This window comes from Ursus maritimus, unplaced genomic scaffold (genome assembly GCF_017311325.1).
Source record: "Ursus maritimus isolate PB19 unplaced genomic scaffold, ASM1731132v1 scaffold_9, whole genome shotgun sequence".
In the NCBI taxonomy this organism is placed as follows: domain Eukaryota; kingdom Metazoa; phylum Chordata; class Mammalia; order Carnivora; family Ursidae; genus Ursus; species Ursus maritimus.
Window position 1 is genome coordinate 15,503,803 of NW_024427107.1, and position 15,602 is coordinate 15,519,404.

A 15,602-nucleotide genomic window follows, 5' to 3' on the forward strand; every position below is an offset into this window, starting at 1 on the left:
ATCACGCACTGAGCCATAAAATAAGTCTCAGTAAATTTAAAAGGATTAAAATTATACATAGTGTATCCTCTGACGGCAACAGAATTAAGACAGAAAATAGTATTGGAAAGATCTCTGGATAATCCTACCAATATTTGGAAATTAAATCAAATCTTATAAGTAACCTATGAGTCAAAGAAGAAATCAAAAAGAAAATTTTAAAGCATTTTGAACTAAAATAAACAATGACAAAAACACAATATGCTAAAATTCGTGGGATGGAGCTAAGGTAGTGCTTAAAGGGATTGTTAGAACTTTATGTACTTATGTTAGAAAAGAAAAAAAAGCTTTAAATTTCCACCTGAGAAAGTTAGAAAGAGCAAATTAAGCTTAAAAGATGTAGAATGAAGGAAATAGGGGCACCTGGGTGGTTCAGTCGGTTAAGCAACTGCTTTTGGCTCAGGTCATGATCTCGGGGTCCTGGGATGGAGCCCCGCATTGGGCTCCCTGCTCAGCAAGGAGCTTGCTTCTCTCTCTCCCTTGCCCCTCCCCCTGTGCTCTCTTACATTCTCTCTGTCAAATAAATAAATAAATAATCTCAAAAAAAAAAAAAGGAAGGAGATAATAAAAATAAGAAAGGGAATCTATGAAATAGAAAATGGAAAGACAGTAGAGAAAATCCATAAAATAAAAGCTGGTTTGGGGGAAACAATAAAACTGATAAAGAAAACAGAAATTACCTCTATCAGGATAGAAAGTGGATATATCACCATAGATCCTACAAACATCTGAGGAGGAGTAAGGAAACATTATGAATAATTTTATGCTAATAAATTCAACAACTTAAAAGGGAAAATTCCTTGAAAGACACAAATTACAAAAATGGACACAGAAGTTGAAAATCTGAATGGATGGAAGGCAGTAAGTAAAGGAGAGAGTAGTGCCAAATGTAGTCAGAGAAGAGAATAGGGATCAGGTAATGTAGAGTTTTATAGGGCAAGACCAGAGTTTAGATTTAAATCTCAGTGTAAAAGGCCATTGAGAGATTTTAAAGAGCAGTGGTACAATCTTATTTCAGTTTGTAAGTATCACTGCTATGAAAACAATGAATTCTAGACACACAAAATTGAAAGAAAGATGATTGAAGAAAAAAAAAGTTAGGGAATTATTTCAGTACTTCAGGCAAGAGATAATGTGGGTCAAACTAGAATATTAGTGAAGAGGGAAAGAAGTGGACAGATTCAAGATATATCCCCAGTGTGGCTCACATATGACAGAATTTAAGTACATAACATTTCTTACTCAATGTAAGAAATGTCTTCCAGAAAAATTTGCATTAAAGCAAATGGTATTTTCGCACTGATTTCCAGAGATGTTTGTTCTCTGAGAAAAATTATTCCTGTATATGTAATAAAATTGCAATCAAGAGTGAAGCAATTAAAACATTCAATTTCTCTGATAAGAATAAAATGGAAATACAACAAAATATTAACAGTGACTATCTCCAGAATGTGGTCTTAATGCCGATTTTGCTTTCACAATTTATGCTTATGATTTTTAAAATTCTATTCTTTCTAAAAGACCAAAACATTTTGGGTCAGATATTTTTAAACACTGGAGTTAATTTCTAAAATATAATAGTAAACTACTAAAACATTAGCAATAGAGCTAGTCTGGGGGAATTATCACTTGATTTGCTCTTCCTAGGATATAGTTCCCACTGAAGATGTAATTAGTTTTAATACTTTAGCATTCAACTAGTTTTTAACCAGTATTAAGCCATCATAAATTACGTACATTTTCATAATTTTACCACCACTACCAAAAAAATACCTGTGCTATTAATTTTAGATCTTTGGATTAGTTAAGAGATATCTGGAAGTACAGACTAAAATAGTCAGTTGTTACTTTCCAATCTATAGCACTGGATAGCCAAGGAAAGCCTGTCCCTTTCGTAACACAAAGATGAAATTCACTTTAAAAGTTTATATGAAGGCAGACTACTGGCCATGAACCCACATAATGCCCAGAAGGTAAAAAAGAAAAAAAGCCTTCTAAAAATTTTTGACAGCTAGGATTTAATAAGAGCTAACATCTTAGTTCATTTCAGTCAAATGTTCTTTCTCCTTTTCTTCCAACTCAAACATGCATATTCTCACTTAGAGCCTAGAATCAAGCTAGAATTGAACCAGCCACTAGGAATAAGTTTCATTTCAACTTACCCAAATTTCTATGAACATGCACAAACTGGACTGGATAGAATCCTTTACCCCTGCTTTGTGCATGGTAAAAATTTATACATTTTTTATCAATGGTTAAAAGATGAATTTTTGGAGTAAGGGATACTGAATTTTGCTCTACTGCTTACTTATTTTTTTTAATGAATTGTAACCTTAGCCAAGCTGTAGTAACCCTTACATAGACATTCGTTGCTAGGATAAGCAGCATTCCTGACACATAATTCAGCTGGTCTGTTTATTATTTGTAACCACGCTAAGCAATATAGATGTTTCTGTATTTGTTTAGTCAAAAATAAAAACAGCATCCTTTGAAAATGAAAATATATACACTTTAGATTTACACAGATGTTATATCTGAGTTTATGAATATAATCAGCATGCATTCGGTTTTCAGATTGACTCTGTTCCCACTGTACCTGTCATGCTTTTCCACCTGACATCTTGTAGGATACTGTGACTGGATGATGATCACCTTGTAAAGATATTACGTAATTAGGATTAAGTTTACAAAACAGCTTATTTGGTGGATATCCTGTTGACTCTGACATTGTCCACACCACACTGCTTTTCTTGCTGACCATGTATACTTATTCCATTCAGTGCTTTTCATTCCTGCTTCCAGCAGGTGTTCTCTGCTTCAGTAACGTTTTCTGCCTTCTTGCTCTAATCACCAATGCCTTGTAGCACAGTACATCTTCCATCAGGCCAAAATCAATCCCAAAAGAAGATAAAAGTTATGTGGATTTGATCAATTTGAGGATCTATAGGGCTTCGTGGTACATCCATAGGATATGCCTTCCTGTAAAATAAGCTCACAATTTTCCTTCTCATTTCCAAGTATTTATAACACCAGGCTTTTCTTCAAGTCAACCTGTACCACTGGCTTGCACTTTACTGTGGATGAGTAAATCCCCTAAGAGACCTCTAATTTGGGTCTTTAGTGCATTGTGCATAGGAAAACAAATCTAGTAAGTATGCCACCAAGATTAGACAGGGCTCTTAAGCATGATACAAACCATACTATGAAATTTCCCTAACTAAAAAGTCTTTAACTTTGCATCGGACAAATAATGTCAAGAAGTAATATTTCTGCTAACTGCAGTACTTCCAAATTCAACTCTGCATATCTTTATCTTCAATTTTGATTTCTTTTAATTTTTCCTTAATTAATCATCTCCCACTGATATCCCATCAAAGAGATTTAACATGTAAAAACTTAATAGACCTACCCACTCAAGGGTTATACCAGGTTTTGACAGTCTCCACCAAAATAACAATGCTACTTTTTTTTTAACTGAAGAAATTAAACTTGTTTTTCTCTGAAACATTGATAAAATCACCCCTTAAAGATGACAATCTCACTTTAGATTACTTATTACCTTGTGTTGTAACTAATGTAAAAAAAATGAAGCAAGTTATATAATTGAAAAATTATACTTAACAGTAAGGCATTGTAGATGACAATAATTTGGAGCAATAAACGACTTAAATTATTTTTCACAAAGAAGTATAGCATTAGTTGTTAAATAATGAAACAACTTTATTTAATAAAATGATAGTAAAAATGAATAACCTAAATAACATTATCCTAATTGTCCCCTAAGTCCTTACTACTCAAAGTATGATCTATGCATTTTTCTCACCAGGGAGTTTATTAGAATCTCAGGCCACACCATAGACCTACAAAATCAGGATCTTTAATTTAACAAGATCCCCACGTACTTTGTGTGTATATTAAAGTTTGAAAAATATTATATGAAAAGAAAATCCATTTAACTTAGTTGAAATTGTGGTACCAACTCAAAGTATCAGAACACTAATACCACTAACTATTCAAAGATATCAGCTAACTGATACTGTAATTCTTAAACATCAAAAAGCAAATATTATTAATACTGAATAAAGTTCTACTTATTAGGATAAGTCACCAAGAATCTATGGTTTCTACAGTTATAAAACTTTCATCTCTTTATATTCCTATCTATTCTGTTTTACAGTATGAATTTCTGCTCTCTGTTTTATTAAGGAAAAAATAAGAATCATAAATTAGATGAGAAAGAGTTTATATTTTAACATATATCATTAGTAATTTTTTACTTAAAAATCTAAAATTGATACTTATCTTCATAACACAAGCAAATATCTATACTGGATTTTAGAAAACCAAAATATTGTTTTTCTTTATTGTTCAGAGCATGAGATGTAAATATTTATAACTGTAAAATTTGGTTGTGTCCTGGAATGTTCACAGGAGTCATCACAGGGCTTCAAGAACCCTAGGACTTTCTCCTTCACCCTAAAACAAGATGACGGCTTAAACTGAATCAAGACAATGAAAGAGTCAAGACAAGAACAGTTAACCAGACCCTGCTCTCTCATGAAAATTTTCCAGGTAAATTTACTTAATTTTGAGGGTGACAAGAACCAACTAGAAAATGATGTTTCTCACCCAAAGTCTTTGCCTCACCTGAGACTGCAGAGGTACAAAAGCAAAGATTGGCTGATTTGGGGCCAATTATGGCAGATCGACTCTGGATTGTCAACTAGCTGGTGATTAGGGAATCTCTTACATTGATGCATAATGTTACCATCACTACACCAATCCCTAAACAGTATGCAAGGGGGTCAAGTCAGAATCATGCTACCTATAAAAATATTTTTTAAAGAGATATTTTCAAATGAGGAAAATATTAAAAAACAAAATACACTGGTTTGATGAAAACCTTTCACTAAAATATCACTAAAAAGATCAGATAAGTACCACCAATTGAAATAAAAAACACTAGTTGAATCTATGGTGCTTTGCACTCAGATACAAAGGTTCAGTGGCTCTGAGATAAAATCTAAATGAAATTTATTTAAAATATGGGACAAACACATATGTATTTATATATATACATATACATTATAATACAATGTGTTGTGTACACATTAAAATACTTCTGTAATTAAATATGTTTTATTTTATAGAATTTAATGCAAAAACATTCTAATCTTAAGGAGGTCAAGGGTTCAAAAGACCATTTCACTGTAAAAATTATCACCAAAATGATTTTGCAGGACTTGAGGTTGACTGACTCTGTGGAGCTTACTATTAATTTGTTTCTACCTTTGCTAACTAAAATGGCTATATCTTTCTGTTTTTCGATGTCAAAAGTAATCAGCATACTTCTGAGCTTAGAAAATTATATTCATATACTAATATGATTTAATAAAAAAAATCTACAACCTATTAAACACCATAATGGGAACAGGGCTATTATTTTAGACACAGATGTTTTCATAATCCTACATGAACATCCCACCAAATGTGCCTCCTCTCTCTAATCTGTTTTCTTTACATCCTTATTTATTCTTGTGACTTCAACTTTATGTAAAAGAAACTCCAAATCTACATTTACCCTAAAATCTCCTTATAATTTCCTATTGAAATTTTGCACATGTTTATCCCATGGCCACATCTGACTCACTGTCTAAAACAGAACTCATTCATTCATTCTTCCATATGACAATATTTATTGAGCAGTTACTATGTTCTAGGAAATCTTCTAGACACAGGACATACATCAGTAAATAAAACAGACGAGATCCCCTGAGCCCATGGGGCTTCCATTACCAAGGGGCAGTAAGGCAACACCTATAATACAAAATCACAATATATACTATATATTTATGTTGGATGGTGGCAAGTGAAGTGAAGAAATTTATGAATCTTGGAAGGAGATTAAAGAATACCAAGGCAAGTGATATTTTAAAGAGGGTGTCAGTGAGGGACTGACTGGTAGCAAGTTTTGAACAAACTTCCTGATCAGGAAGAAGGATGAAATATAGTACACAGGTGGAGGGCATGGCCATAGATTGGAGCACAAATCGTTCATTTTTAGCAATAAGCTGGAAGGCTGAGTATATTGAGTACAGCGTGGGTAGGTGGGAAGACAGGTAGGAGGAGCTTGTGGATATTCTCTTCCATGTGCTGCTACTTTCTTCTTTTTTTTTTTTAAGATTTTATTTATTTCTTTGTCAGAGAGAGAGAGAGAGCACAAGCAGGGGAAGCGGCAGGCAGAGGCCACTGAGCAGGGAGCTCGATGCAGGACTTGATTCCAGGACTCTGGGATCATGACCTGAGCTGAAGGCATATGCTTAACTGACTGAGCCACCCAGGTATTCCTATTTTCTTAGTGTATTAGAGCAGTTACTGCTAAGAGCAAGAATATGGAAAGATGTCTTGGAGGCTTGAGGATAAAGGGAAAGAAATAAAATTAGAATCACATTTGATGTTAGAGATCGCTAATCATGCATTTTTCTTTGGCTCATTCAGTTTCGCAGATACAAGCATGGGGTAGGTAGATATTTACATGTAACTAGAATTGAGGTTTGTCAGGTACGTGTACGAGGTAAGATAGTAGCAAGGGAGTTTAGGGAATACGCAAGGGAATGATTGTAATGATTATTATGGGATATTACTATGGGTGAGAAAGAAAGTTTGAGGTCCTACTTGGAGGGAGCCATGGAAAAAGAGTAGAAGGATCAATGGATATAGGTTCCCATTGAACCAAAAAATTGTTGGAGTTGGGTATGTGAGGGAGTAAGCCAGAAAATTAGAGCTGAGACTTGCAGAGTAGAATTACTGAAACTGAGATTATGGACAGGTGCCAGATGTTGGCAAATACAACGTATAGGGCATAATCATGTGAGAGAGGGACTAAAATGGAGTGGAGGACAAAATCCGGGGAGAGAAGAAGCTTAAGGAACTAAAAAAAAAACAGGTTGTGAGAAAGATCATTACACGATTATTAAAATCGCCAAGAATTATGAAGCAGTGTTGGGAATAGTGACAGTGAGCCAGGAGTTGAATGAATAGAGATGACTTTAGGGTTTGCCAATGACAGTGGCAGGAGTGGCAGATGGTTTGATGACTTGAGATTTAAAGCTAGAGAAGCTTGAGAAGGAGGGAGGAAGAATGGGCCAGAAGTAGCATTGAGGAGCAAGGAAAACGCTCTCCTTACCTACATGCCTCATGGTAAAAGGTTATGGGAGAAAAATGACCAAAATTTGAGAGACCTAGTAAAAAAGCAGTGTCTTCAGAAAAATCAGGGCCAAAGCAAGCAAGAGTGTGGAGGAAAGGTGTTGCTCAAAATTGACAGTGAGTTCCACTGGAAAGCTTTCAGGAATTAGGGGTGGGTGACAGGTGTGTTCAGAAAAGAGGATGTACAGAACAATAGGGTGCTAAGAGACTCACGTTATCTCATGAGCAATGAGATCTGTGGGATGAGATGACCCCAGAGTTTGGATTTTCCTAGAGTAACCTATTTTTTTTTTAAGATTCATTTATTTATTTGAGAGAAAGAGAGGCAGGGGAGGAGCAGAGGGAGAGGAAGAGAGAGTCTCAAGCTGACTCCATGCTGAGCACAGAGGCTGACATGGGGCTCGATCTCACAACTCTGAGATCACCACCCTGAGATCATGATTGGAGCCAAAATCAAGAGTCAGTGCTTAAGCCTAACTGCCTGAGCCATCCAGGCACCCCTAGGGTGACATATTTAAATAGGATTAAAGTCCACAATGAAACAGCTTCTCATCCTCTCAAGGTGGTGGACAGTAGTGAGACAGAATAGGGGAAGGGAGTAGTGAACAAGAAAGGAAGATTCCTGATAGGGCCAAACATGTACCCAACCCCTTCTTCCCTTCAGGGCAGCAGCTATCTTACCCAGAAAACCAAACTCCAGCTTCTTCGTGGTTCCAGAGCACAAAGAAGTGCCATGAGAAACTCAGTCTTCCGAATCCATATCTCAGAATCTGCATTTATAGATAAAAGATACTCTAGAGTCCATGAAGCCCTACTCCTTTCATAGAAAGATGAAGATCCCAAAAGGGGATAAAGAATCTTGGTAAGATCACAAAGTTCATTACAGGCAGCTGACACTAGGAATCTGATGGCTTTATCCCTGGTCAGATGTTCTTTGTCTTACACGATATTATGATTTTGGCAGGTTACAATTTTAACAATGAAAGTAATGAGCTATTTTGAAAGATAGTTTTAAATGTTTCCATAGTATAAAGAACAATGAGTTTATTTCTCAATTGATAATATCATATAATATTAAGAAGTATTTATGGCATGCTTACATCTCCTAGGTAATGTGATGGTTTTTACACACATTTTCCTTTATTGCCACAACAACCCACCAAGGCAGGCATGGAGTTATCCTTCTCTTACACATAAGCAAAAAAGAGCCACCAGCCCAGTCTCTATTCCTGACTGCCTAAATGTGCTCAATTCTCTTTGACTTTGTAGACCCAAATAGATTTAAACCCTCACCAACATGATATTTTGTTTGATTGTTCATTTTTCACTTCTCAGCCCTTTCTGTACCAGCTGACTGCACAGCACTTATGGGACCTTCGCTCACTCTTCCATCTCACTTGGTTCTTTCTCTGCTCCTACTCTTGCCTGCCTGATTGGCAGTGTCTGCTAGACCTGTGTACAGCCAGGGACCTGATTTTGGCCCTTTTAGAGAGCCAAATAGAGGTCCATAGTTGCATTTTCAAATACCTACTGGTCATAGCCCACACATACTGTTGGTTACTTGTTCAGACACAGCTCGTTGTCTTTCTCCTACCATGAACTACTCATTTTGCTACTTCTATTTCTAGGACTGCCATTCTCCTAGAGCTATAAAGTGAAACCTTAGAGTCATCCTTTCTTTCCTCCTCTCCCCACCCACATTAGTTTCAAATTTGTTTCCAAGTTCTATACATTGTACTCCTTTCCATTTCAACCTCTGTTACGTATTCAGGCCTTCATTACCTGTTCACTTGCTTTTTGAAGAGAGTAGTCCTTGATTGTATTTTTCTACATTTCTATTAATCCTGTTAGTTCTTTGGTCAATTAACTTTCCCAAAGCTCTGATCCAAACATGATACCTCCTACTTCTAAAACCTTCAAAAATTGCTTGTATGTAAGACCTTTCATAATACCTTTCCCGTCTTCCTTCTAAGAGTTTACATTTCTTCTGTGCACCAGCCAAACTGAACTGTTTCTAGGACACACTCTTTTATTTCATGTCTCTGCTTCTGCAGTCCACTTCACTTGGAAAATACACCTCTCTTAATCCCCCTGTTAAGAATTTATCCACTCACCTCTGTCTATCTTAATTGTCACATACTCTTGATTCCCTAAACTGATCTGATCTCTACCCACTTTGAAGGCCCTCAAGAAGTATATCTCTACCCCACAATTATGGGATTTCTTCTGTGCTTTGCATTACAGTTTTTTGTTCATGAGCTGACTTCAAATATTTGAAAGGCTGTCACGCGGAAGACAGATTAAACTTGTTCCACACATCTCCAGAGTAAAACCAAGACTAATGACTAAGAGATACAAAAAACAGCTTTTAGCTCTACATAGGCAAGAATTTTCTGACTAATGACTAAGAGATACAAAAAACAGCTTTTAGCTCTACATAGGCAAGAATTTTCTGACATTCATCTAGTATTGGGCTGCCTCTGAAAAGAGTACATTCCCTGTCATTGTAATGTTCAAACAGATTCAAAAACTACTTTCAGCAGATGTAGTAGAAACAATACATGAATTGGACCAGATGGCCAGTAACAGTACCTTACAAGCCAGTGATATATATTTTTTTAATTTTGTGTTTCTAAAGGCACTTCAGAAACCCAACTTCGATATAATCTTGTCATATACTGGTATGTTGAATCTACTACTACTTTCCTTTAAATCTACTACTGCTCAACTCCCCAACATCAGAATAAAAAGAATTCATTCAGACAACAAACTTATAAAGTTGGGAGTGCAACCAAGAAAGGAGAGATAGATCTTCATTCTTTAAAAAAATTTAACAATACTGTTTTATAAATAATATCCTGCCTCTTGAATATAAATATGTAAATAATAGCTTTGCTATTCCTTGAATATCCACTTCACAAATTACTTCTTAAGTGTTTTATAAAATCTGTGAAAGGCTTTTTCTTCTTTTGTATTATTGTCTTTCATAATACGACAACAGAATGCTAAAGACTGCAATATCATCTGGAAACTCATTTTACCCCACTTGACTCTTTGCATATCATATACGTAGGACCTGAAGTAAATATAGTGCATATGCATACTTTTGACACGCAAAGGGATTTTCTAGTATCTCTTTTTATATAACTTGATTTGACAACAGTGACAGATGATTATGATAGTCTTGGAAATTTACAGTGAATTCCTTATAAGAAATGTGAATTTCCTTTTAGAGTCGAAATTTAAAAATAATTTAAACCACTAAAGGAAACATTTCTTAGAAAGTGACTGTTTTAATAGGTAAACAGCCAAAGTCTAGGAACAGTCATTGGACAAAAGAAAATAACCTAACATGTAAGCAAACACATAGAAAAAATGTTCAACCACACTAATGAGTAAATAAATTTACATTAAGACAATGAGATACCGTTTCGCATCTATCAATTTAGCAAATATTTTTAAAGCAATACTCAGTATTGCTATGGCTATAGTGAACCTAAAATACATTGTTGGTGGTATTATAAATTAGCATAATATTTTTGGCAGTTATTTGGTAATACATATTAAAATTCACTAAATTTCCTTATTCTTTGACCTAAGAATCTGAAATTTCAGGATGTATCTAATGAAATGATAAAGAAAAGGCTGTTTGCATAGGCATTCATTGCTATATCAGTAATAACATAAGATTTCCAATTATAGGCAAGTGTTTTCACATAATACTTCCATTGAGTTAAATATTAAAGAGCCATTAAAAAGTATAATTTAAGAAATTATATAACAATACTGAAAAAAGATAAGCATGTGATCAAGCATAAAGAGCAAGATTCAGAATAATACTATACTATTATTACAATTCTGTATAACTTATGCTATATGGACAACAACTAGAAAGAAAATTTTATTTTTGCAAGGGCGATATGGAAAAAAACTATGTGCCTTTTACATTTGCTACATTACCATGCCATTTCTTTAAGAAAGTAACAGCAAGATTATGCTTAGTCTTACTATGTGGAAGGGATCAGTAGTGAGTAGATTCCTCAGCTAGTCATATCAAACCCCTTGGAGTCAGATTTTTAAGTGTGCATTATAAAGCTTTGGAATAGGTTCTCTGCAAGTTCTTTCTAGTTTTATTATTCCAAGATTCCAAAGGCTCTGAAAGGAGGAGTGTATAGAGAAGTCTCTGTTAGTCGAGGAAACTCAGCTTTTCCTAATAGGGAAGATAAATTATAAGATCTTAAAAGCACCTGAAAGTAGCAGATAAACTTCATTTGAGGCCATAATAATAGTTACCCTGTATTAGGTGCCAACAACGTACCAGACACTGAACTTGGGCTTTACTTTCATTGCCTCATTACTTGAAACAATCCTGTGACTTTATTTCTCCCTGTTTTCTGGAGGAATAGGTTGAAGCAAAAGAGAAAATAAGAAATTTGCTTAAAGGGGGGCCTTGGTGGCTCAGTTGGTTAAGCATGTGCCTTTCACTCACGTCATGATCCCAGGGTCCTGAGATCGAGCCCCACATCAGTCTCCCTGATGAGCAGGGAGTCTACTTGTCCTTCTCCCTCTGCCCTCCTCCCCTCCATTTGTACTCTCTCTCTCTCTCCCTCTCTCTCTCTCTCTTGCACTCTCACACTCTCTCCCTCAAATAAATAAATAAAATCTTTTTTTAAAAAATTTGCTTAAAGTCACACAGATCTTACTGGTAGGTCTAGAATTTGAGTTCAAATCTATTTCCTCCTGTGCACGTTCTTTGCATTTTAATAGACTACCTCCCAGAGGGTATCATTTTAGAAGAAATATTCCAACTTCGATCCTTTCAAAGTCAGTCCCTGCACCAAGCAACCAGTTACAAACCAACAAGACTATCTAGTGTCACTGTAACCTAACATGCTGTTAAAGCCAAGATTTCTGCTGTCTCATGGATGAGACCACCATCTCACGCCCTTGATTACCCACTGATGGAAACTGCTGATGAATGTCTAGCTTTTCTAGGCACAGATGCAAAGTTTGAGGACTTTTTTTTTTTCTCTAGTCTCACTCTCTTTTAGCCAGAGTAGTAAAACTTTAACAGTGGTCAAACAATCATGTCAAAGGAGTAAGTATTTAATAGTGTTAAAAAAAAAAAAAACCAAAGTTCAACTGAGTAAATTTAAAGACTTAATTGGCTTTATTCAACAATCCATGAATCTACTCCGTAAATAGAAAGAAGCTCTGAGGAGCTATACAAAATGGAACTTTTATAAGCAGGAAGGAGGCTAACAAGAAAGCAGCAAAAGTGGATTGTTTCGGGCAAGGTCACCTTTCATGGTGTAAGAATTAGGAAAAGTATTGGTCAGAGAGAGAAAGAAGAATGAAAAAAGTGTTCTTGATCTGACATCTAGGGAGGAAGCAGTCTACATTGATGTCAGCTACTTCTCTTCTTTGTCAACTTGATTCTGAGGACTACAACTGTACTCCCTTTATAACTCAGAGATGTGGTCCCAAAATTCAAGCCCCGGAAGTTTGTGGCCATCTGGGTAGAGAGGACGAGTGAGGACTTGGTATAGTTCCTTTCAAGGAGATTCAAGGGCAGCCTGTGTTCTTAATGATTCCGAAACAGAAGGGTAGGAGAAAATGTTAAAAGTTTGGAGAGATGTAGCCAGATATTTGAGAAAACAATAATTCAGAATCCAGTCCACTTTATAGGTATATAAAAAAAAAACCTCAAAAGCAATTAGCAGGATTAGAATCTAATGTCTACAAAAGTGCAAACACAATTTTTCTCTCTACAATCACCCCCAATTTTTACCAAGATAATCACACCAAAACTAAATTGTTTGCATTAAACTTGGCCTGATCATTTACATAACTGTGGCCAAAATTGTGATTGACCATGTAAGTTCTGTTTGAAGACTACTTTGCTGGAAATTTTCATAAGGAATCTCAGATTGAACTCTTATAAGTCTCTGAGGCCAAGGGGGCAAACCAGGGACTCATCATCAGATTTTCCTGCATTACCTATAGTTTGAGTGAATTCCTCTCTTCTTGTTGTCCCCACAGATATCCTGAGGTTCCTGGACCTGCCAGAAAGTGACCTTCCTTACTCACCTGGTAAGACTGCTGGGAACCAAGATACCAAGTCAATTTTTCCAAGAAGTTCCTTAAAGCTGTCGGGTCATATGTGAGCCTATATACATCTCTCCCAAATACTACATTCCCATCAAAGCCACGGTACTATAGCCAATGTTTCCAGATGTGTCCCATTACAAGGAGAATAGATTCTTATTGAACTTATGCAAATAAATAACTATATTCTCATGAAATTTAAAAAGGTATCCTATTCTATCTGTTTAATTCAGGAATCCTTGCTTTCAAGTACACTTCTTAAATGAACACTCTTGTCTAATTAGAATGTTCCCCATAATGACCATTGTAATTCTAAGCCGATTTTATTTAAATTTTGCCATTTTTGTAGCTATTTATAGCTTCTGGGACCACAGATCTTAGATGTAAAATAAGCGGGTATGCTGGAAGGTGGCCCACTCAACTCTGGAATTTAAGGATCTCATCCTTTTTTAGCGAAGCCTTTGGGTACCTCAGAGCCAAACTAATATCTAAGGGGGGTATGCTGCTGAGTTGGAGACTGTGTGGTGTTTCGCAGCGTACCTCATTGCACAGAAATTTTCTTGAGGTTGGCAGTGTCAAGCTAACCTGTTTCATGACCAACTTATCCTAACATGGGCATCTCGGAGTTAGGTGGAGAGCACTCTAACAGCTTCTAAGTTCTTGACCCATGCCCACCAATTTTGCAGCTTTTGGCCTCAGAGAATTCCATTAACAATAACTTTGTCCACACAAAACAGGGCAAACAAACATGTGCGCCCTAACACACCAGCAATAACCAAGAGATGCTAGTACAGCCTGGCCAAGCAAAGACCATGTGTGCACTACCAAAATTCCCCCGCATGGATCCTGGGACTATGGAAAGCACTGACAGCAGACCCAACAAACTGGGAACTGTGGACTATCCCACCAGCAGTTCCCAATGTAGAACGTGGGGACTGAACCAAGCGTTGGGGTTTCCCACTCAAACAGGGAATTGCAGTCTAAACTACCACGGGTTCCAACATGGAATTGTGGAAAGCCAATTCGATCAGGAGCTCAACTCAAAAACAGCAGAGCTCAGAATTAAGTGGAACTCACCCATGGCCATCAGATATGGCAAGGAAGACAGAGAACTCAAAGAGTTCACAGGTACCATGTCTCTGTTTCTTGTAGTCCCCAAAGCCATCAAAAGTTTTCCTTCAGATTATGACACTGCCAACAAATCTGTTAAAAAAAAAAAAAAAAGAACTTTAACTGAGAAAATTTAAAAATCTAATGGGCGTTGTTCAATAACTCATGAATTGGCAGCATCCCACCCAGGAAGCAGAAAGTAGCTCTGAAGAGCTGTACAAAATGCAAGACATTTATAGACAGAAGGTGGGACAAGGAAGTTAGCAGCAAAGAGAAGACTGTTTCAGGCAAGGTCACCTTTCTTTGAAGAATGGCGGGGTCTATCGGGCAGATTATCTGACTATCTGTTGACCAGTTAATTCCAGTCTGGCTGGTTAAGATTACATTCCCAGAGAGGCTGAAACTGTAATTAGGTAAGGTATTAAGTCTCAGTTTGGTGATGTGGGCTTAGCACAAATGAGTCTATTTTGGATCCGCTGTCTCTTTTTTAACACCGTGAAATCTCAGGCAGCAACCAATTAATTGGTAAGGTACTAAAGGGAAGTAAACTGTTGGAATTCCTGACCTCACGTAATTTAGGCAGCCTCATACTCTGCCTTGGAATAACATGTGATGTCAAAGTTCTTTTTTTAAGAGATGAGAAAATAACTTATAATGCTGTGATCATGGGAAAAACATGAATTGAGAGATGTCTTTTAAAACTTTCAAAATTGGGGAAGATTAGGGGAAAATGAGAATAAGCTCATTTGCCACAACACTAAAATAATGGATTATCCCTGGGAAAATTTTAAAGGACAATTTTAAGTCCTTAAACTACTACTGGTAAGTATAAGTATTTGGAACTTGTTATCTGTTTGGAAATGAATCAAATATAAATAGGCTCAAGAAGATCTATGATAAGATAGTAGATAATTACATATCAGGTTAAGGGTAAAATGAGAAAATTTTAGAGGAATTTTGGATCTCACAAGTTAAGGCAGCCACATCTCCCCATGAAACATAGTTTAATGCTACTGCTAGAAACATAACTGGTGAGCATAGCTCAGGCGCAGTGCAGCAGTTCTCATGTTCATTTATGCCTACAAATATACATTTACTAGTAGTTCATACATATGTAGAAATTTACTTTTAAATGTGTA